Here is a 23,532-nt window from a genome sequence, read left to right as displayed (position 1 = left end):
ACACCCCCTGCCTAAAGCCTGACACTATTCTGTCGTTGTTTAGGATATGTGAGGCTGTAGTGACGCTGGATGAGTTGAAACCTAACGTCTGCCTAAACTCATGACTTAGTTAAACACATACTCCATAATCAAAGATGGAGATGTCAGAGTATTTGGGAACCTTAGAAGCAGTTACTGACCATCATCTTACACCAAGTTTTTAGACTAAAGAAAAATCTAGTTGGCCTAGATCAGGGGTAACAAACTCCTGGCCTGCAAGCTGGATTCTGGACTTTGGACCTTTATAAAGTAGTCTGCTTTATCAATGTCTTAAGTTTGTTTCATACAGCCCATGATGACAGTTAGTTTTCTCAATGATCTCAACCCAAATATATAGATTGTATCCATATATAATTTAGCCAAATTACATTTATGAGGGGAATGCAAAACTTTATTATACAACTGTCAGCCATTCCCTTTTAGCCATAGTCAAAATACTAGTCTTGTCCCAGTGCTCCTTCAATTCCTATTAACATTTCCTTTACTTATCTTTTTGTTACCGTGTCCTGCGTCTACTACAATTTTTTCCTAGATTTCCGACATGGATGCAAATCTTCTTTTCGTTTGTCTTGATTTTAATTCAGGAACCAAAAAATAAGTCACAAGGAGTAAGATCCGGTGAATACAGGAGGTGTGAAGCAACAAACACATTGATTTTAGTGAAAACCCCTTAGACTGACGATGCAGTATGTTGAGGAGCACAGACACCTCAGCAGTTTAGTGTAATGGTGCTCATTAACAGTCTATACACGGGAAACAAACTCTTTATTAACAAGTCCACTGATGTTGAGAAATCTGATCATTATTGTGCTGATGTGCCATATGACCTGACACCCTTTCTCAGGAGGGAGAAAACAAAAGTCGCATGCACGATGGTAGAAAAAGTGTCGGAAATACACATCTCAGTCAACTCAGCATAATGCAACTTGGCAGACATACCATTCTTAGCGACAGAGTTGATAACTTCACCCTACTCCCATGCTTTTGACTGATTTCAGGGTCCCCACTCATACATCTGACATCACAATGCATCTCCAGTTTCCGATCCCACTTATCTGGGCAGCACATCACACTGCAGCTTTGTTAGAATAGAAAATGGCTGCCCGTAATGAACCCAACAAGAAAAATTGAATAGGATCAGATGACGTTATCTCCCATCCAACTTCTGTTATGGACGGTATTCTGTTTTTTCACTCCAGACCTGGTTACTCTTTTAGAGTAGATAGATAGATAGATAGATAGAAAGATAGATAGATATGAAAGGCACTATATAATAGACAGACAGACAGACAGACATATAGATAGATAGATAGATAGATAGATAGATAGATAGATAGATAGATAGATAGATAGATAGATAGATAGATAGATAGATAGATAGATAGATAGATAGATAGATACTTTATTAATCCAAAGGGGAAATTCACATACTCCACTAGCAGCATACTCATAAAAAACAATATTAAATTAAAGAGTTATAAAAATGCAGGTATGACAGACAATAATTTTGTATAATATTAACGTTTACCCCCCCCCGTGTGGAATTGAAGAGTCGCATAGTGTGGGGTCTCCTCAGTCTGTCAGTGGAGCAGGACGGTGACAGCAGTCTGTCGCTGAAGCTGCTCCTCTGTCTGGAGATGATCCTGTTCAGTGGATGCAGTGGATTCTCCATGATTGACAGGAGCCTGCTCAGCGCCCGTAGCTCTGCCACTGATGTCAAACTGTCCAGCTCTGTGCCTACAATAGAGCCTGCCTTTTTCACCAGTTTGTCCAGGCGTGAGATGTCCTTCTTCTTTATGCTGCCTCCCCAGCACACCACCACATAGAAGACGGAGCTTGCCACAACCGTCTGGTAGAACATCTGTAGCATCTTATTGCAGATGTTGAAAGACGCCAGTCTTCTAAGGAAGTATAGTCGGCTCTGACTTTTCTTACACAGAGCACCAGTATTGGACGTCCAGTCCAAGTTATCACCCAGCTGCACTCCCAGGTATTTATTGGTCTGCACCCTCTAAACACAGTCACCTCTGATGATCACAGGGTCTATGAGGGGCCTAGGACCTCTAAAATCCACCACGAAGCTCCTTGGTTTTGCTGGTGTTCAGGTGTAGATGGTTTGAGTCGCACCATTTAACAAAGTCCTTGATTAGGTTCCTATACTCCTCCTCCTGCCCACTCCTGATGCAGCCCACAATAGCAGTGTCATCAGCGAACATTTGCACGTGGCAGGACTCTGAGTTGTATTGGAAGTCTGATTTATATATCTAATCTATCTATCCATGTAATTGTGACTTTTCTAACTATAAGTTTGAGACAGTAAGTGTTCCACTGACCATGCATTTTCTCTTATTTCCACTAGGTGTTATCAAGTACATGATTCCACTAATCAGACAATTAAAAGAGTTTTGACACAGACCCTCCTGCCCAGCCTTAATTATCTTTTACCTCATCTTGGCTCTTCTCCCAGGGAACCCTGCCGGGTACGGCCCCACCTGATGAAGGATCTTTAATGACCACAGAGAGCCAGAACCTCAGTTTTTATGTCTCTTCCTAAGGACGGCACCCATCACTGCACTGGGATCCACAGAGTAAACACCCCCTGCTGGCCTCACCATCACCTCTTTCAGCAGCAACCCAAGTTTTTCCTAGATGGTCTCCCATCCAAGTACTTGCTGGGCCCGAACATGCATAGCTTCAGGTGGATGACCTGTTCTGAAGCTCAGGCAGTATGGCTGCTGACAAGGAAAGAACAGAGGTCGTGCCATTGGCTTCTTGGCTACACTTAAGCCCATCCTTTTAGGCTGACCATTGGCGCTATGTTATTCCCATCAAAGCTGTCAGTCCTTGAGTTGTGGGCCATTGTGTTAACTTGTGTATCCAGCTAGTTGGTCTGAGAGCTATCCCTGAGCACTACCTAGTCAGTGATCTATCATCTTATGTGATAGCCATTGCAAAAAATGGATAATGTCATTATGTCGTACAGTTCTGTCAAAAGCCTTACTACACCATATACTGGAGACTGATCAAAACAGTAGTGTCACCAAACTCCACTGCACACCTTCATTATTTCAGGGTGCAGTTGGAGGAAGGTAAGACATGCAAAACTGAATGATACAAACAACATACAGAAAATTAGAATACGATCAGTGATGGACAATAGCAGAATGCCTTATAAACAAACTGTCCCATATGTAATTTTCTGAGTTCTGCTTTGACTTTGCTCTGTGCTCATGTGATAAACCAAGAGACAGAGAGCTTAAAAGCACAAAGAAATAAATGAATAAAAACAGATTGCCTCAGCCAGCTCTATTCCCAGGTAAATTATTTGTGAAACCAATTATTGTACGCATAACACTGACACATATCCAGTGACAACGGCAATGAATGGGATGCCTGTAGCACTGTGATACACGAGATAGAGGAAATCTGGAGGAACATCACATAAAAACTCATTTTAAGCTAATTGAACATTTTGGTTGTATAATGGTACACTGCAGAAATTGTTATCTTATTTGGGTTACTTCAGTGCATTGACATCTAATATTGCCAGTCCTACTGTAGAAGGATTGAAATTCTCATTAAAAAAGAAAAAGCAACTGTTGAATTTGATTTAATTTGCTAATAAAACAGAGAGCTGGATGTTTCTGTTAAATTTGTCTTTTACAACATCTTCTCCAGTAGAGGTCAAATAAGTAAACACAGGGTCGTGCAGCAATAAAATAGTCATAATATATACACTGATTATTTCTAGATGTGTAAAAATAACCTAAAAAGAAAATCCTTAGAATGTGGGAAGAAAAGCAGAAAACTCATGCAGACATGGTGGGAAATGTCCAAACTACACACACACTATTCAAGGAACATTTACAGTAATTATTCAATTTCTATTATTATTCTTATACTTTAAGGCTTACTAGTGTGAGTACAAATTATAATCTCATTTAAAACACATTGCATTTCTGGTGGAAGTTGTTCATGAAACTGGTTAGATTAGAAAAGAATTTCAGACATGGAGAAGATCCATTTTTAAATAAAACAATGCTCAAAAATGAAAATAATGAACAAAATAAAATGATGAACTAAAGTACTTAATCTGTCCAACCGGCCTTCTATTGATCTATTTATTATTGGGCACTCTCTATCTATCTATCTATCTATCTATCTATCTATCTATCTATCTATCTATCTATCTATCTATCTATCTATCTATTATATAGTACCTTTCTTATCTATCTATTATATAGTACCTTTCTTATCTATCTATCTGTTATATAGTGCCTTTCACATCTATCTATCTATCTATCTATCTATCTATCTATCTATCCTTTCTGTCTGTGGAATCTCTGTTAGTCGATTACTCTGGTCTGGGGTGGGCGTGGTTGTTAGTTGCGTGGAGGGTCTCTGTGAGTATTTCCTCGTTTTCTTTTTCTATCTTTTTTCCTATCAGTTTAGTGTACTGTATAAAGATTTTTTTACTGATTTACCATTTATTTATAAGTCTATTGTTTGTGGTTGTTGTAATAGTTGGCCACATCCCGAGCAAAGCCTTCAGGGCTTAACCCGTGAAATTTTGAACATCTGTCCAGAAAAAACGGAATTAAGGTGGTTGTGGACCCGATGGTCTCTGTTGAGTTGTGTGTTGTTGTTGTAGCGAAAAGAGTAGGCTGTAAGAATGTGAAGTCGGCCTCTCGCATGAACAAAATGGTTGTGGTCTTTTGAACGATGAAGCTCTGGTGCATACTCTGGTGCAGGAGGGCCTGGTGATAAACGGCTCGCTAGTCCTGGTGCTGCCTTTATAGACTCCTGCTAAACGAGTTATAATTTCAAATGTTCCACCTTTTTTGAAAAATGAGGTTTTCTTAAGTGAACTTCATAGGTATAGTGAAGTCCTGACAGACTTTGTAATGATACCGCTTGGCTGCTGTTCTCCGGATTTAAAGCATGTCGTGTCTTTCAGGAGACAGGTGTACATGATACTAAATAACTTGCGTGAGGAGCTTGATGTGGCCTTGAAATTTAAAGTAGAGGGTTACGAGTATATAGTATTTATCACTACAGAACTAATGAAATGCTTTAAGTGTGGTCAGACAAGGCACAAAGCGAATCAGTGTAAGCGAGGTGAGATGACAGACAGCTCAGATATGCCGGGACCATCTGGTGAGCACAGAGAGCTCCATAATTGAATGTCAGACAATGAAGAGAATGATTATTTGCTTAGTGACTCAGAAATGGAAGATCTGAGTTATGATTCTGATGAGGCAGAAGGAGATCAGGGTGAAATAACAGTAGTACAAAGTATCACGGTAGGCCCGGGACATGAAGCAGGGGAGTCAGAAATGTCCAGTGGAGACTCTACGATGGAAATAAACCAGAGGTCTGAAATGGTAACGGGAGCAGTGGCAAATGCCAGGCAGATGTGTGAAATTAAAGGCAGAAAGAAGGCTGAAGTCGGCCATGAAGAGGAGGAGAAGGTGTCTAAAGTGGCACCAGGGGCTGAATGTTATAAAGATGACTCTGCTGCGCATCTCCAAAAGACACCCACCGAGAGTGCTGCCGCTCCAGAGACGAACCCAGGAGCCACGCCTTCTCAAGGGGGACAGACTGGTATTCTGGGATTGAACTGCTGAGGACTACTGGGGTAAAGTCATTTTCTCTGATGAAACCCCTTTCCGATTGTTTGGGGCATCCAGAAAAAGGAAAAGGTGAGCGGTGCTACCATCAGTCCTGTGTCATGCCAACAATAAAGCATCCTGAGACCACTCATGTCACGTGGAGCTGCTTCGCAGTCAAAGGAGTGAAGGGCTCACTCAAAATTTTGCTTAAGAACACAGCCATGAATAAAGTATGGGACCAAAATATCCTCCAAGAGCAACTTCTCCCAACCATCCAAAAACAGTTTGGTGACAAACAATGAACAATCCAGCATGATGGAGCACCGGGCCATAAGGCAAAAGTGAGAACTGAGTGAACAAAACTTCAAAATTTGAGGTCCATGGCCAGGAAACTCCCCAGACCTTAATCCCATTGAGTACTTGTGGTCAAGGTGGGTGGGCAAACAAAAACCCACCAATTCTGACAAAATCCAAGCATTGATGATGCAAGAATGGACTGCCATCAGTCAGAATTTGGCCAGGAATTTGATGGACAGACAGCATGGCAGGGTGAATTGTAGAGGTCTTGTAAAAGAAAGAAGGGCCAACACTTCAAATATTGACTCTTTGCATAAACTTAATGGAATTGTCAATAAAAGCCTTTGAAACTTATGGAATGCTTGTAATTCTACTTCAGTATACCACAGAAACATCTGACAAAAAGTCCTGAAAACACTGAAGTAGCAAACTTTGTGAAAACCAATACTGAGGTCATTCTCAGAACTTTTGGCCACGACTGTAGAGTACAGTGGATTCACAAAGTCTTCATACCACTTCACTTTTGACATATTTTATTATGTTGCAACCTTGTGCTAAAATCATTAAAATGTATTTATTTTCTCCACATCAGGCATCACTCAATATTCCAGAAAAATAAACTAAAAACAGAATTTTAGGAATTTTTGCAAATGTATTAAAAATAATACATTTAAATCTCCCAATGACATACATATTCAGACCCTTTGCTGTGACACTTGGCTCAGGTGCATCCGATTCTACTGGTCATTGTTTAGATGTTTCCACACCTTGCTTGGAGTCCATCTGTGGTCAGTTGAATTGATTGGACAGGATTATTAAAGGTGCACACCTGTCTGTAAAAGGTTCCAAAGTGGAATGTGCCTATCAGAGCAAATACCAAGCCCTGAGGTCAAAGGCAGATCTTTAGAGGCAGGATTGTGTCAAAGTACAGTTCTGAAGAAGGCTACAAAAATTACTGCAGCATTGAAGGTTTCCACAAGCACACTGGTCTCCATAATTCTGAAATGGAAGACGTTTGGAAGAACCACGTTTCTTCCTAGAGCTGCCCACCCAGCCAAAGTGAGCAATTGTAGAAGGAAGGCCTCAGTAAGAGAGGTGACCAAGAACCCAGTGGTCATTCTGACTGAGCTCCAGAAAATATGTGTGGAGAAGGGAAAAATTTACACAAGAACAACCATCATTGGAGCTTTTCTTTATGGCAGAGTGGCCAGATAGAAGGCTCTCCTCAGTAAAGGACACATGGAGTAGGCAAAAGGGGACCCAAAGGTCTCACAAGATTCCCTGGTCTGATGAAACCATGACTAGCATCATGTCTGGAGCAAACCAAGCACCCCTCATCGTCTGTACAATACCACTCCAATGTTAAGGCATGATGATGGTGGTGGTGGCATCAGACTGTGAGGTTGTTTTTTAATGGCAGGACAAGACTAGTCACGGTTGAGAAACACCTGAAAAAAGCAAAGCACAGAGATATCCTTAATAACAAAAACATCTACAGAGCCCTATGGACCTCAAACTGGGCCAAAATGTCCCCTTCTGATAGGAAGGAGCAAACACAACACAGGAAAGACTTAGGGACAACTCTGGGAGTCGGTTTGAATTAAAATCAGAAATCTCTGGAGAGACCTGAAAATAGCTGTCCACTGATGGTCTCCATCCAGCCTGGCAGGGCATGAGAGGCTTGTGGTAAAGTAAGGTCTGTGGCTGATTGGCATCTTTTAAATAAATAAGCACTTAATTTGCATCTTTTTGTGTAGGGGCAGTTCCTGTGCGCGATATGGGAGCAGATGGCCCTGCACTTACTGCACAGATGCAAAATCGCCCGCGACCCTAACTGGTTCTGGGAGCTGCTGATTGCCACAGCTGTGCCACGTCCCCAATTAAAATGGGAAGTGTGAGGAGGGGAAAATGAAAAACAAGAAGAGAAGAGAATCAAAAGAAAAAAAACAAAGGTTAATGGAAGAAGGAGAGAGACGAATGGGCATGTGAGAGAGTAGGCAGGCAGCTGGGAAGACAGCCCCTAGAGTGGAGTGTGTGGCCGACACTCAGAGGCAATTGAATGAGGTCACTCTGGCTGAGCAATAACCAGGAGCGGGAGTGACCAGGAGTTCAAATGGCTTGCTGCAGAAGAAAGCGGGGGTCAAGGAGACTTGGGAGGAGAGCGCCAACGTGAGCGCCATGGACAGGGGGACCCAAGCCTAGGTCCGGAGAGGTAGCCATGGGACGGCAGGGTCCCGGACTTGCAGAACGTCAGCTGCATCTGTCTGTTGGGCGACTCCTCTGCTGCAAGGCCTGTATGGGATAAGCAGGTGAGCCGCCAGAGAGAAAGAAGAATGTACCGGGCCTTTCAGAAAGGCTAGTTTCCTCATTTTAATGGACTTATTCATTTTGATTTTAACCTCCACAGAGTCATCTTCTTCTTATGGATTATTCATTTATGGAACATCTTGGAGCACTGCACTTTTTGGACACTTGTTTGTGTTTTGCACCTTCACCTTGCTTTGTGTGGTGCCCTCCTTTGCTCAGCTCACCCTGGTCATGACTGTCAACGATGTCGAGTTCAAGAGGCTCCTGGTGGCACCCAGTAGTGCAGGGCCGACCCGCATCGTCACAAGGATTTGCAGAAACGAATAGCCAGAAATCTCCAAATCCTGTTGTGCAAAGCTGGTCACATCAGACGCAAAAAGAATGCAGGCTATAATCACTGGTAAAGGGCTTTCAGCCATTTTCTGAGTAAAGGGTCTGTGTCAATGGGAAGAAGTGAGATATGGTGTCCTGCAGGGCTCAGTACTGGGACCTTTACTGTTTTCACTTTACATGCTTCCACTGGGATCTATCATTAGGAAACAAAATTTTCATTTTCACTCGTATGCAGATGACACCCAGTTATACCTTTCACTTAAATTAAATGAAGTTACTCCGATGTTGTCTTTAATTAGTTGTGTTAGTGAATTAAAGGAGTGGATGAATGAGAACTACTTATCTTTAAACACAGATAAAACAGAGATGTTAATTGTTGGAGGGAATGACGCTGATCACAACAATATTCTGTCATCATTTAACTCAGTTGGAATCCCCATTAATTTTACTGAATCAGCCCACAATCTAGGAGTTATCTTTGACTCTAGCATGTCATTTGAAGCGCATAATGCAAAGTTGTCCAAATCATGCTTCTTCCATCTTAAAAATGTTGGGAAATTAAGGCGTTTTATAAATAAGCAGGATTCATGCATTTATTTCTAGTAGGATTGACTACTGCAGTACGGTGTTCACTGGATGTTCAAACTGTTCTTTCATAATGTAAAGCACTTTGAGCTACATTATTTGTATGAAAATGTGCTATATAAATAAATGTTGTTGTTGTTGTTTATACAGCCTCCAGTTAATCCAAAATGCTTCTGCAAGAATTATTACAAGAACAAGAAAATATGAACACATAACTCCAGTTCTTAAATCTTTACACTGGCTTCTGGTTAAGTTTAGGTCGGATTTCAAAATCCTCCTTTTAACATATAAAGAATTAAATGGCCAAGGTCCGGCTTATCATGACTTACAAACCAGAGCGCACATTAAGATCTCAAGATGCTGGTCTGCTTATGATTCCAAGAATTAATAAAATAACAGTGGGAGGTCGAACTTTTAATTACAAGGCCCCTAAGCTGTGGACTGGTCTGCCTGCTACTATAAGAGATGCCCCTTCAGTCTCAGCTTTTAACTGCCAGCTGAAGACTCACTACTTCAGTTTAGTATACCCTGACTAGAGCTTCTAAATTAACTGTACAAACTGCATCTCTGTTGTTGGTCATCAGATAGATAGATAGATAGATAGATAGATAGATAGATAGATAGATAGATAGATAGATAGATAGATAGATACTTTATTAATCCCAAGTGGAAATTCACATACTCCAGCAGCAGCATACTGATAAAGAACAATATTAAATTAAAGAGTGATAACAATGCAGGTATAACAGACAATAATTTTGTATAATGTTAACGTTTACACCCCCCGGGTGGAACTGAAGAGTCGCATAGTGTGGAGTCTCCTCAGTCTGTCAGTGGAGCAGGACGGTGACAGCAGTCAGTCGCTGAAGCTGCTCTTCTGTCTGGAGATGATCCTGTTCAGTGGATGCAGTGGATTCTCCATGATTGACAGGAGTCTGCTCAGCGCCCGTCGCTCTGCCACGGATGTCAAACTGTCCAGCTCCATGCCTACAATACAGCCTGCCTTTCTCACCAGTTTGTCCAGGCGTGAGGTGTCCCTCTTCTTTATGCTACCTCCCCAGCACACCATCGTGTAGAAGAGGGCGCTCGCCACAACCATCTGATAGAACATCTGCAGCATCTTATTGCAGATGTTGAAGGACGCCAGCCTTCTAAGGAAGTATAGTCGGCTCTGTCCTCTCTTACACAGAGCATCAGTATTGGCAGTCCAGTCCAGTTTATCATCCAGCTGCACTCCCAGGTATTTATAGGTCTGTACCCTCTGCACAGTCACCTCTGATGATCATGGGGTCCATGAGGGGCCTGGGTCTCCTAAAATCCACCACCAGCTCCTTGGTTTTGCTGGTGTTCAGGTGGAAGTGATTTGAGTCGCGCCATTTAACAAAGTCCTTGATTAGATTCCTATAGTCCTCCTCCTGCCTACTCCTGAGGCAGCCCACAATTAGCACTAAAACATAAGTAATATCCATCCATTTTCCAACCCGCTGAATCTGAACACAGGGTCACGGGGGTCCGCTGGAGCCGATCCCAGCCAACACAGGGCACAAGGCAGGAACCAATCCTGGGCTAGGGTGCCAACTCACCGCAGGACACACACAAACACACACCATAAGTAATATGATCGTTATAATTTGTTACTAACCCTGGCCTATTCTGTTTCTCTTCTTGGTACTCACGTGGCACTTGGTGCCACGGCCCACCTGCCAAGTTGTTTTGCCTGCCTAAGGTAAAGTCATCCCTGTAAGGTAAAGGGTGCACACTGTCCGGGGTCATCAACCCCAGAATTAGAAGTGTCTAACTGTTATCATGTCCTTGCGGAGCTAGACGGTAACTCTGATAATTCTGAGGTGGTAGGCAGGGTTGAGGAGCCCCAACGGGCCACCTCAAAACCAGTTCCCAAAAAGAGAGAGGTAGTGATAGTTGGGGACTCAATCATTAGGGGGATTGAAGCGCAGGTGTGCTCCAGAGAGAGAGTCTCGCACGTGTGTTGCCTTCCGGAAGCACAGGTGGGAGACCTCCCTGGAAGGGCGGGTAGGCTCTTGGCCAGAGCGGGGGTGGATCCAGTTGTCATTGTCCACGTTGGAACAAATGACATACGTAAGGGTAGTCTGTCAGTTCTGCGATCCAAATTCAAAGAGTTAGGTACCAAGCTGAGGAGCAGAACTGATAAGGTAGTCTTCTCCGAAGTTCTGCCTGTGCCATGTGCCAGTCCAGGTAAGATTGAGGAGATTAGAAGGCTTAACACGTGGCTCAAATCTTGGTGCAGGGTAGAAGGGTATAGGTTTATGGGGCATTGGGACTCCTTTTGGAACAGATGGGACCTGTTCCGCCGTGACGGGTTACATCTGAACCGGAGGGGCACCAATGTATTGGGGAGGCGTATGTGTAGGCTAGTCAGGATTGTTTAAACTAGGGAATGGGGGGCAGGGAGTTTAGGACAGGCCAGATTTAGATCTATACATGGAAGAACAAACAATGGTACAGAAATAAAATGTAAATTCTAAGCAAACACGTAAATAGAAGGATTAACACATTAAAAATAGCTAGAAATAACAAAAATAAGGTAAGTGAGTTGGAGTTGTATGTAGCAGAGCATAATTATGATATTATAGCAATAATGGAAACCTGGCTAAATAACAAAGATGGGGATGAGTGTAACATAGAGGGATACACATTTTTTAGGAAGGATAGACAGAACAGAAAAGGAGGTGGGGTTGCTGTTTATGCCAAACAGGAATTAAATGTAAGTCATCTTCAGTTGGATGATGAGCCCCATCTTAGTGAGGACATGTGGCTTCGCCTGGAAAATATTAGGGAAAAGGTCTCATTTTAGGAGTGTGTTATAGACCACCCAATTCAGACAGTAATTTCAACACACATCTTTTAGTAATATCAAAAGGCAAGTTTACAGGGGGATATTATAGTCATGGGGGACTTTAATTATCCAAATATTAACTGGGATAACCTTACAGATGGAGGAGCACAAGAGCAGGAGTTTTAGAAGTAATCAGCGACTGTTTTTAACACAGCATGTTAAAGCACCAACAAGGGGTGAAGCCTATCTGGATTTAGTATTCTGTAATAATCAGGATAGAATTGAGGGTGTAGAGGTGATTGAACCACTAGGGTCAAGTGACCATAATGTAATACAATTCTCAGTATTTTGTAAGAGTACAGATGCAAAGACTAAAATTGTTAAGTTGAACTTTAGTAGGGCTAATTTTGAGCAGATGCGACAAAGTCTAAGTAGGATAGACTGGGATAAGCTTTTAAATGTGGAGACAGTCGAGGAGCAGTGGAACAGGTTTAAAATGTTTTACATGTAATGCAGGACAGATACATACCTAAATTTGGAAGTAATAGGAAACTAAAAAACTCCACGATGGATTAATAAAGATTTAAAAAGAAGTTGCAAAGGAAAAACTGCTGTATAAGGCATATAAGACTAATGACTGCAAAGAGAACGTAGCGTATGAGAAATGAGGGCAACCATTAAGAAGGATATCAGAGAGGCTAAAAGACAGTTGGAGAGGAATATAGCAGATAAGGTGAAAAAGACCCCAAGAGATTCTTTCAGTATTTTAGTAGTAAAAGAACAGTTAAGGAGGAGGTCAAGTTCATCAGGAATAGTAAAGGGAATTAAAAGATACAGACAATGAAATAGCAGATGCCCTAAACTTACATTTTTCTGAGGTGTTTACAAGTGAGCAAGTGGATAACCTGCCAGAGGTAAACAACTACTAAGGAGGTACTGAGGGATTTGGAAATTGTAGAGGGAGAAGTGCTGCTCAGATTAAATAAGATGAAATCAAACAAATCACCAGGCCCAGATAATATTTATCCTCGTGTTCTTAAGGAGGCTAGTGAGTACATATATAAACCCTTGACACATTTTTAGGAAGTCACTGTGCACTGGAGAGATTCCAAAGGACTGGAAAATGGCAAATATCATCCCATTATATAAAAAGGGTGACAGGGCAGATCCAAGCAACTATAGGCCAGTAAGCTTAACAAGCATCACAGGAAAATTAATGGAAGGAATTATTAAGGATAAGATTGAGCAACACATGGCAAGGACAGGAGTTATTCTGAACAGTCAGCATGGGTTCAGAAGAGGGAGGTCGTGTTTTACTAACATGTTGGAATTCTATGAGGAGGCAACAAAAGGATACGATCAAAGTGGAGCTTATGATATTATTTATCTGGACTTTCAGAAAGCATTTGATAAGGTGCCACATGAGAGGTTGGGCATCAAGTTAAAAGAAGTGGGAGTTCAGGGTGATGTTTTTAGATGGGTGCAGAATTGGCTCAGACACAGGAAGCAGAGGGTGATGGTGCGAGGAACCTCATCAGAACTGGCCGATGTTAAGAGTGGTGTTCCACAGGGGTCAGTGCTAGGCCGCTGCTATTTTTAATATATATAAATGATTTAGATAGGAATATAAGTAACAAGCTGGTTAAGTTTGCAGATGATACCAAGATAGGTGGATTAGCAGATAATTTGGAATCCGTTATATCATTACAGAAGGACTTGGATAGCATACAGGCTTGGGCAGATTTGTGGCAGATGAAATTTAATGTCAGTAAATGTAAAGTATTACACATAGGAAGTAAAAATATTAGGTTTGAATACACAATGGGCAGTCGGAAAATCGAGAGTACACCTTATGAGAAGGATTTAGGAGTCATAGTGGACTCTAAGCTATCGACTTCCCGACAGAGTTCAGAAGCCATTAAGAAGGCTAACAGAATGTTAGGTTATATAGCACGATAATGCACTGGTGAGGCCTCATCTTGAGTACTGTGTGCAGTTTTGGTCTCCAGGCTACCTAAAGGACATAGCAGCTCTAGAAAAGGTCCAGAGAAGAGCGACTAGGCTGATTCCAGGTCTACATGGGGTTGAGTTATGAGGAAAGGTTAAAAGAGCTGAGCCTTTACAGTTTAAACAAAAGAAGATTAAGAGGTGACTATGATTGAAGTGTTTAAAATTCTGAAGGGAATTAGTACAGTGGATCGAGACTTGTATTTTAAAATGAGTTCATCAAGAACACGAGGACACAGTTGGAAACTTGTTAAGGGTAAATTTCACACAAACATTAGGAAGTTTTTCTTTACACAAAGAACGATAGACACTTGGAATAAGCTACCAAGTAGTGTGGTAGACAGTAAGACGTTAGGGACTTTCAAAACTCGACTAGATGTTATTTTAGAAGAAATAAGTGGATAGGACTGGCAAGCTTTGTTGGGCTGAATGGCCTGTTCTTGTCTAGATTGTTCTAATGTTCTAATGTTCTGATGGAGGATCACAGTAATCATGAGGTAGAGGGGTCCTTTCGTTAGATTGGCTGGCCCAGCACTGATTAAACTGTGGAATGGCCAAATGGGGGAGGCAGCTTGATGGCTGAGGTCTTCAGGACTCTAAACAAATCCAAATCCTATTATGGGATATCATCTACTGTTAAATTTTACTCCATACTTTTTCATTGTTTATGCTGTATTGAGGATTTTTTCTGTTCCATGTATTGTATTGTATTGACTCCCTTCTTTTTGACACCCATTGCACGCCCAACCTACCTGGAAAGGGGACTCTCTCTGAACTGCTTTTCCCAAGGTTTCTTCCAATTTTCTTCCTACAAGGGTTTTTCATGTCTACTTAGAGAGTCAAGGCTGGGGGGCTGTCAAGAGGCCGGGCCTGTTAAAGCCCATTGCGGCACTTCTTGTGTGATTTTGGGCTACACAAAAATAAATTGTAATAGCCAACCGGTGGCGTAGCATACGCCGCATAATTACGTACTGATGGGTGAACATTTCCTGAAAGACACAGTTGTCCAAACGGGGTGGGTTTGAGAATATGACTGTAAGTGAATGAAAAGACGGAACTTTGGAGAGAGCAACATACAATTGTCCATGACTGAAAACTGGAGGACCGCCACCGCGTCCCCACCTGCCAGAGCAAGGCACGGGGCTGGATGGCATCCCTCTAAGAAGTTGGACGGCGACCGCTCGGGGGTCGCGCAACTATTTAGCAGGAGGGAGTCTCGCTCGTTATCAGAATTAACCAGACAAATCGCTCCACCAACTAAGAATGGCCATGCACTACCATCCACAGAATCAAGATAAAGCTATCTGTCAATCCTGTCCGTGTCCAGGCCAGGTGAGGTTTCCCTTGTTGAGTCAAATTAAGCCGCAGGCTCCACTCCTGGTGGAGCCCTTCCATCAATTCCTTTAGATTTCAGCTTTGCAACCATACTCCCCCCCGGAACCCAAAGACTTTGGTTTCCCAGTTGGCTGTCCATTGGGTCATGGGAATAACGCCGCCGGATCGCCAGTCGGCATCGTTTAAAGTCAGAACTACGACGGTATCTGATCATCTTCGAACCTCCGACTTTCGTTCTTGATTAATGGAAATATTCTTGGCAAATAATTTCGCTCCCGCTTGAATTTTTGTTGGGCGGGGCCCTGTCGTGCGTATCCCATGGTCTGTCTTGCGTGCCCTGTTCGGCTGCTTAGTGAATTATATATTCTTGATTAATGAAAACATTCTTGGCAAATGCTTTCGCTTTCGCTCAAATTGTTGGTGGGCGGGGCTCTGTTGTGTGTATCCTATGGTCGGCCGCTTAGTGAATTGTTGGAGGGCGGGGCTCTTTCTTGGGTGCATCTTGCTTGCCATGGACTTAGTGAATTATATATATAGATTGTATTATATTGTATTGTATTGTATATGTTTTTTTATTTTTATTTTTAATAAATTTGCAAAATTTTTCTAAATTCCAGGATCACTATTATTCTGCAGTTTTGAGTGTTGCCTGATGTGGAGGAAAATAAATTTAAATGGTTTTAGCACAAGGATCCACATAGCCGGATCTAAAGTCACAGCATACAGCCCTGACCTACCTTGGTGAACTCAGAAAATGGCTGTGAAACCAACAGAGAGAGAAAAGAGAGAAGGACTCCATGCACAATGGCATTCCTGGCCTGCTCATAATGTAAAGAAAGACCTTAAAACCTTAAATCTGGAGCCTGCTGGAATATCAGACATGCCAGTGCGTTTAGAGTGTGTTCTTACATCAGCTGGCGCTGGCCTCTCTGTTACAGCAGCAGAATGATCACCACGTGAATGAGCCTTTCACTTAAAATATGTTTCTTTATTTTTGAAACAAACAGCAAAATCCCTACAGACATACAGTCATCCACTACATTCTGCCTCAATAGAAGAGCCAAAAAAAGTGTAAGAAAAATTCCAAACGAACCAACAGATTTTCTTTAGGGTGACCTTGAATGCTCAGAAACATTTTGATGACGATGTAGCTGCCAGCAACTGCTGCCAGCAATGGAAAAAAAAAAAAGAATGAGCCTAAAAATTAATTGATGGTGGGAAACCTTCCATCCCACACAAGCCAACTTTGATCATGAAATAAGTCTTTGCACAACCAGAAGATTGATGTCAACGCAACATGGCAGTGGGCCGGTGTTTTAATAATATGCATCTGCTTTAGAGGCCGTGATTAGGGAGCACACAAAGACATAAGGGCTTCACGGAAATGAATACTGAAAGGCTGCTCATTTAAACATTACCTTGCAATTATCCTCCTTAATAAGTGGATACGTGTTTGTGCATCTGGATATTATGCCTCAAGTCATTTCAACAGATGGCACACCACAAATATTTGCAGTATTAAAATGCATCGTATTTTCCATTCCAACAGATGGCGCAGCACAAACATACTGAAACAAATTGCTCTGAGTAGTGCTGCATGTGAGGTTAGGTCCTGCCTTCTGTCCAATAAGCTCCTTTCCTCCAACATGGATCTGGACGAAGCAGGCACATAAAATGGGCTAATGGAAGGCTCTGATATTTTTCTTCATTTCCAAAATATACAGTAATATATTTGTAACACACAGGTTGAAAAAGGATTTAAATCTAAGTAATCTATGTAGACCTCAGCGTTACCATTTACAGTGCACCATCTGTTGGAATGTACTTTGTAATGCATGTAGTAAAAAAATACATTGCACTTGTCATCCCAACAGATGGCACATCAACGAACAATTGTAGTAATAAAATGCGTTACTACAAATGTTTGTGATGCACCATCTGTTGGGATGACAAGTGCAATGTATTTTTTACTACATGCAAAGCTTTTATGAATCCCATACCAATTAACATGTGATAGAGTCTTATTCATTGCACTTATCATTCCAACAAATGGCGCATCACAACCATTTGTACAAATAAAAGGCAAAGTGCAAGGTGCAATGCTTTATTTTCAAAAATAAGGGCACAGTTAGTGCATTGCCTCTTCATAATTACATAATCTAGTATAAAACAAGTGAAAATCATGGAGGGTAAAATGTCAAATAAATAACACAAGCCCCAATGTCTCTTTGGCTTATCTCCTTGGCTTATTTTACCAGAAACCTTGCAGTTAAAGGAGACACCCATCCAAAGGTCCAGTCATCCTTTTTATCCGGGTACGAATTTCCACCGCCAGTTCCTCAGCATCTTTGGGACACCACCCTCTCAACCCCACTCACGCCTCCCTCTGGCAGTCCTTCAGCACCCACAATGGAGACTCTGCACACTACTCCCCTGCATAGCACTCCATCAGCTCCACACCTTCCTCTTCTGGGGTATATTTCCTACCACCTGCCTCTTTTCTTCTGGATCCTGCCTTCTTCCTTCTCCCTTAACCCCTGCTTCTTCCCTTTCCGTTTCTTGGGTGCAGGCACTCCCCTTAACAAGACATGTTGCTTCAATGGGGAACAGCTGAGTCGATGATAGACAATCAACTCGAGGTCTACATTGTACTCCACATGACTGTGCAGTGGAGTGTCACACCCACATATGTCTGTTAACTTCAGTGTTAGGGGCGGGGCCACCATGAAAATCCATTGAAGGACCGCCCCCAGCCTATGTCTCAAGGCAGACAGTCAGGCATTCCAAACTGGCATTGAGACTTGTGAGTACCTTTTCTTGATTATTGTGGCTCTGTTTTTGGTTTAGATTTTGGACAGACATTGTTAGCTTTGGAAAAACCAATATATGACAACTTTATGGGCTCTTTATCTCCCTGTTTTTTCATTTGTTAAATCCTTAACATTTAAATATCATTGTTTTCATGTTTTTGGTCCTGAAGACCAGGGGTTTATGGTAATCCTCTCTGCTACAGAGAAAGTGTGTCATATTTTTAAACTTTAGAATCCTGAACCCCATTTTGGGCCTGCGCAGGCCAATGCCTGCCTTTTGAGCATGGAGTATGGCTTCCTGGGGTAAGTTTTCCTGTGGGTTTCCAGATGAGGAATGTACCGATGTGGTTTAGAGTATTTCTAGGCCTGCACCATTTTTTTGCTCTGTTTTCTGCAGCTATTTTATAAGAATGAGATCGCTATACAAAAACAAAAAATGAAAATTCAATTGGACACTCTACATTTGATAACCTGATTTAATAGATTACAGTACTGACAGCAACAGGAAAGAGAAGTAAATCAAAGAGAGCTTCAATATAATAAGTACAAAAATGGTATTTTTTTTTTAAATCAAGAGAAGACTACCTTGGTTCCAAATGTATAACAGTCCATCCCTAAACAAACACATCCAAGGTAGGCCATTTTTTTTATTGAGCTGGAAAAAAATTCAGCCGAGGCAAACAGAGGTACAGTATTTACAGACAATGTTATGTTCTTCATCGATTTGCTCTTTACTGTGGTTAAATGCCAGATGAAAAAGAAACTCCTAAGAGTATTAGTTGGCAATGCACTTTTTTTGGAGTCTCTTTTTTACTGAGACTAGGAAAGTAAGAGAAAAGAAAAGATTATTGAACGTCAATCAATCATCCTTTCATATTGCTGCTTGCGCAGCACACAATGTGAAAGGACGTGATATCTGGAAACTTCATATACTTCCAAATATTGTGTGAGGGCAACAATGTGGAAATACAGCGGCTTAAGAAAATATTCAGACCCCTAGACTTTTTGCACCCTTTTATGGTGCTGAAGATCTGATTTTAAATGGATACATTTGCCAGATTTGAATAACCCATAATGATGGTAAAAATATGTTTTCAGAAAGGTTTGCAAATTTATTAAAATCAAAAACAGAAATCTTTCATCCCTATTCAGTATTAGGGGGTGGGGCCACCATGCCAATCACCTGAAGGACCGCCTACAACCTGGCAGAGAGTCGGGCATTCCAAACCGGTACTGGGAGTTGAGAAGTTTGGAAAATTTTGAGTACTTTTGTCAGTTTTCTGTTTCTTGATTATTGCTGGGGGTGGCACGGTGGCACAGTAGGTAGAGTTGCTGCCTTGCAGTTAGGAGACCTGGGTTCGCTTACCAGGTCCTCCATGCGTGCATGTTCTCCCCGTGTCTGCGTGGGTTTCCTCCGGGTGCTCCAGTTTCCTCCCACAGTCCAAAGACAGTTTAGGTGATTTTAAATTGTCCCTAGAGTGTGCTGTGTGTGTGTGTGTGTGTGTGTGTGTGCCCTGCGGTGGGCTGGCACCCTGCCTGGGGTTTGTTTCCTGCCTTGTGCCCTGTATTGGCTGGGACTGGCTCCAGCAGACCCCCGTGACCCTGTAGTTAGGATACAGCTGGTTGGATAATGGATGGATGATTATTGCAGCCCTATTTATTATTTTGATTTTATACCAACAATCTTAGCTTTTGAAAACCATTATATGACAACTTTTTGGGCTCTTTATCTCCCCGTTTTGTAAATATTTTTTTTTTTATTTGTTAAATCCTTAATATTCGAGTATCATGCTTTTTATATCTTTTTTGTCCTGAAGACCAGGGGTTTAAGGTAATCCTCTCAGCACAGAGAAAGTTTGTGATATTTTTGAATTTTAGAAGTCTGAACCCCATTTTGGGCCTGTGCAGGACAAAGCCTGCCTTTTGAGCTTGGAGTGTGGCTGCCTGGGTTGGTTCCCAGATGAGGAGGGTACCGATATGGTTTAGAGTATTTTAGGCCATTTCATTTCAAAAAGATAGATTTGCCATTTTTGAATTACCCATAATGAAGAGGAGGAGGAGGAGGTTGGGAACATGTGCTGATAGCACATTGCCGCACCCACCACACAACAAACCACCTGGATTGGGATCTGAGTGCAACGGGTGACACCTCCTGGAACAGTGTGAGGTTTTTTACAGCAGTTAAAGTGCCAGTCATGCCACCAACCCACATGGTTTCCCTGTAAGATAAAGTGAAGTTATGTTTTCAGAGGAGGAGGCTAGTTTTCAGGAAGGTTTGAAAATGTATTAAAATCAAAAAACTGAAATCTTTCATTCCTATAAGTATTCAGTTCCTGTGCTGCTGGCACTCCAAATTGTGCTCAGGTGCATCCTGTTTGCTTTAATTCTCCTTGAGATGTTTTCAGAACTTGATTGGAGTCCACGTGTGGCAGACTGAACTGATGGGGCACGGGATAGGAGGACACACTTCTGTGTATAGATAGTCCTACAATTCAAACTTCATATCGAGACAACAAACAAGCCATGAACTTCAAGCAACTCTCTGTGGACCTCTGCAATCAAACTGTGGTGAATTGTTCCTATTGTTTGCCATCAATTTTTTCTGACCTGGCATAAGTATCTATCTATCTATCTATCTCTTAATAGAATAGACACACATGATAGAACAGGTCCTTCTCTACATGTATTAGCAGGTATGATAACTTTTGACAAGAGGGATTTCTAGACTTTTCTTTAAAAGTATACATTTGTAGCCACTGCCAGGTGTTCAGTGTTCATTGTTTTTAAAAAATGTGATTTATTTATTTTTTTCTGGACACCAAGAAACAATCACACTAATATAAATTAAATCAAATTAAGAACATATTAAATAAATGAGGAATGAAGACCAAATATACAAAGAATACGATCGTTCAGTTATCCACTGGAATAAACCCTGATTAACATAATTAACAAATGCTGAACGCACACACAAACACAGTCTAAAGCACAAGTGTAGATGACAGTGATGAAAAATGCCTATGTGAACAGCCGTTTGGAAAGAGTGTGAATTAAAGGTCCAGGGGTGATCTGTAATGGATGGAGCGCCATGCCAAAGAGAAAATTCACGAACACACCAGGTGAAGGATGAAATACACAAATGCAGGCAAGAACTGTAACCCTTGAGAAAGATGATGATTGTAATTCAGGAAAATATATTGTGACAAGAGAGTCAATGTCTTGAACCCCAAAACACGAGGCTGAGTCTCAGTACTTTAGCAAAACCAGCTCTATTCAGCTTGAAACAGGAACAGCACGGTTATTTATTGTAGCAGGATCTGCCACTCTCCTCTGCACAGACACAGCAATCAGGCATGGGTGTGGCCAATTAATCCTATTCCCTGCATTTATAATGTTCCTTGCATCACCCATCGGCGACAGATGCTTATAGCGTGATCTTGATTGGCTCACAGTTGTTTCCGTGGCACTCTGCTGCTGCGCTGCAAACCAGCGGTTGCCTCGGTGATGGACAAGCAGTCCCCCACAGATGTGACAGTCACGCTTCAGCATGTCGTCCTGTTGGGGGTGGTCCCAAAAGAGTCCAGAAACCTCACAGTATATATCTATATTACAAGCTGTACCCCGTGGCTTCGCCCACATAGTAATGAAACAGGACAAACTTGACGAATCAATAGACGTTGCCACTGTATCTGATCGTGTTCAGCTTTGACGGGAAAGCGTTCCCCGCATGGGGAGAAAAGCACATGGCAGTGATATCTCTGGCAATCAGTCACTACCCTCTAAATCACATGGAGCTGTGATCTCTCTCTGAAAAATGTCAAACGTTACTCCTTAACAATCTCCAGATGATGTCTGTTGAGCAAACAGGCATCGCTAGCTAAGTGGAGGCAAGGTGCACTCCAACACGTGATGAGACATTGACTATCTCGAACAGAGGCTGGCGAGTGAATGAGGAAGGCCCCACCCCCTGCTCTCGGCCCACAGCCACGCTGTTGGATTTGCATAAATACATCGGTACCGCAAGCAAACTATGGTACTTATGAGAGAAGTTGCAAAATCAACCAGAAAGTTCAAGTAAATTATAGAAAAAAAAACAGATCTAAATCTGTTAAGTTGTTCTCGCATGAAAAGTGGGCAGACATAAAGCGGACAGACATACAGACAGAACGCGGTTGGAACATGAAATTTTTAAAAGCGTTTCTTAGTGAGCACCTATGGGCCAATGGTAACATACATTCCAAATTTCAAGTCCCAAGTCCTCATGGTTCGGGAGATTTCGTGATGACTGAGTCAGTGGTATTTGGCTTTTATATATACATATATACTAGTGGGCTTCGAGCCCGTCTCGCTTTGCTCGCCCACCCCCCAATCCATCCCCACCCGGGGGCATGCTTCACGCTCACCACTTCCTGTCTCTGCTGCTTGGGGCTGAACGCACACTAAGGAGATGCGGGCAGATAGATCAGTTGCTGCTACGGAGCTGTGTGTTCTGAATGCACTTCCTTGTTTCATTGTCTCGTGGGACGATAAAGTGTCCCAAAAGGGCTGCACCCAACTCCTGAGCGCGTATGGGCAGCATATTCGCCACACCTAGAAGTGCAGCTGGAACTCGGAGATCAACCACCTGGAGCACTTCAGGATGGACTATAAAAGGGTCCTGCAGCCATCACTTAAGAGTCGGGAGGAGAAGGACAAAGCTTAGAGGAAGATTGGTGGTGCTGAAGGAGAATGTTGTGGTGATTTACTTTGTGTCTTTTGGGACTGTGTTGTGCCTGTGGGGTTACAGAGAAGACATGCTCCACAGGTGAAGAAAAATATAAGTTTGTTTATTTTTATATGTGCCTCCAGTGTGAGTCTGTGTTGGGTCAGGCACCTATATAGCACCTTTGTTACACTGGTGTAGTCGGTAGGATACCTGGCCATCTGTAAGGCAGGAACCTGTACTTTAATTTGTGTGATGACTCGACATAGCAGTATGAGGCGGGCACACAAAGCAACACCGCGAGGTGCGCGCACCTTTGCGGCAGTACTGTCAAGCACGCACACGAGACCGGGAAGCCTTGGGAAATAAAGGAGGGTAATTGAGACACCGTTTCTAACCTGATGGGGAAGAGGAGATCCAAGAGGGCTCCTAACTCGTACGCCATCTTGAAGGAAGCCCAGATCGGCATGCTACGGAGAAAGGCCATCCGAAAGGCAGAAGCGGGAGATGGGATCCACAGATAGGTAGGCGCTGGTCCCAGAGATGATTTTCCCTGGGAGTGTTTTACTACTCTACCTTATGACTACCTCTTAGATGGTGAAGTACCAGACCTATGTTACTGGCCTAAGCACAACGCCAGGGTGAGCTCAAGTGAGAGCAATTTTGACTTGGGCCTGCTGCTCGCTGAGA

Source organism: Polypterus senegalus, chromosome 2 (genome assembly GCF_016835505.1).
Source record: "Polypterus senegalus isolate Bchr_013 chromosome 2, ASM1683550v1, whole genome shotgun sequence".
Classification (NCBI taxonomy): domain Eukaryota; kingdom Metazoa; phylum Chordata; class Cladistia; order Polypteriformes; family Polypteridae; genus Polypterus; species Polypterus senegalus.
The sequence above is the reverse complement of the archived record's forward strand: the minus strand, read 5'-3'. Positions refer to the sequence as shown.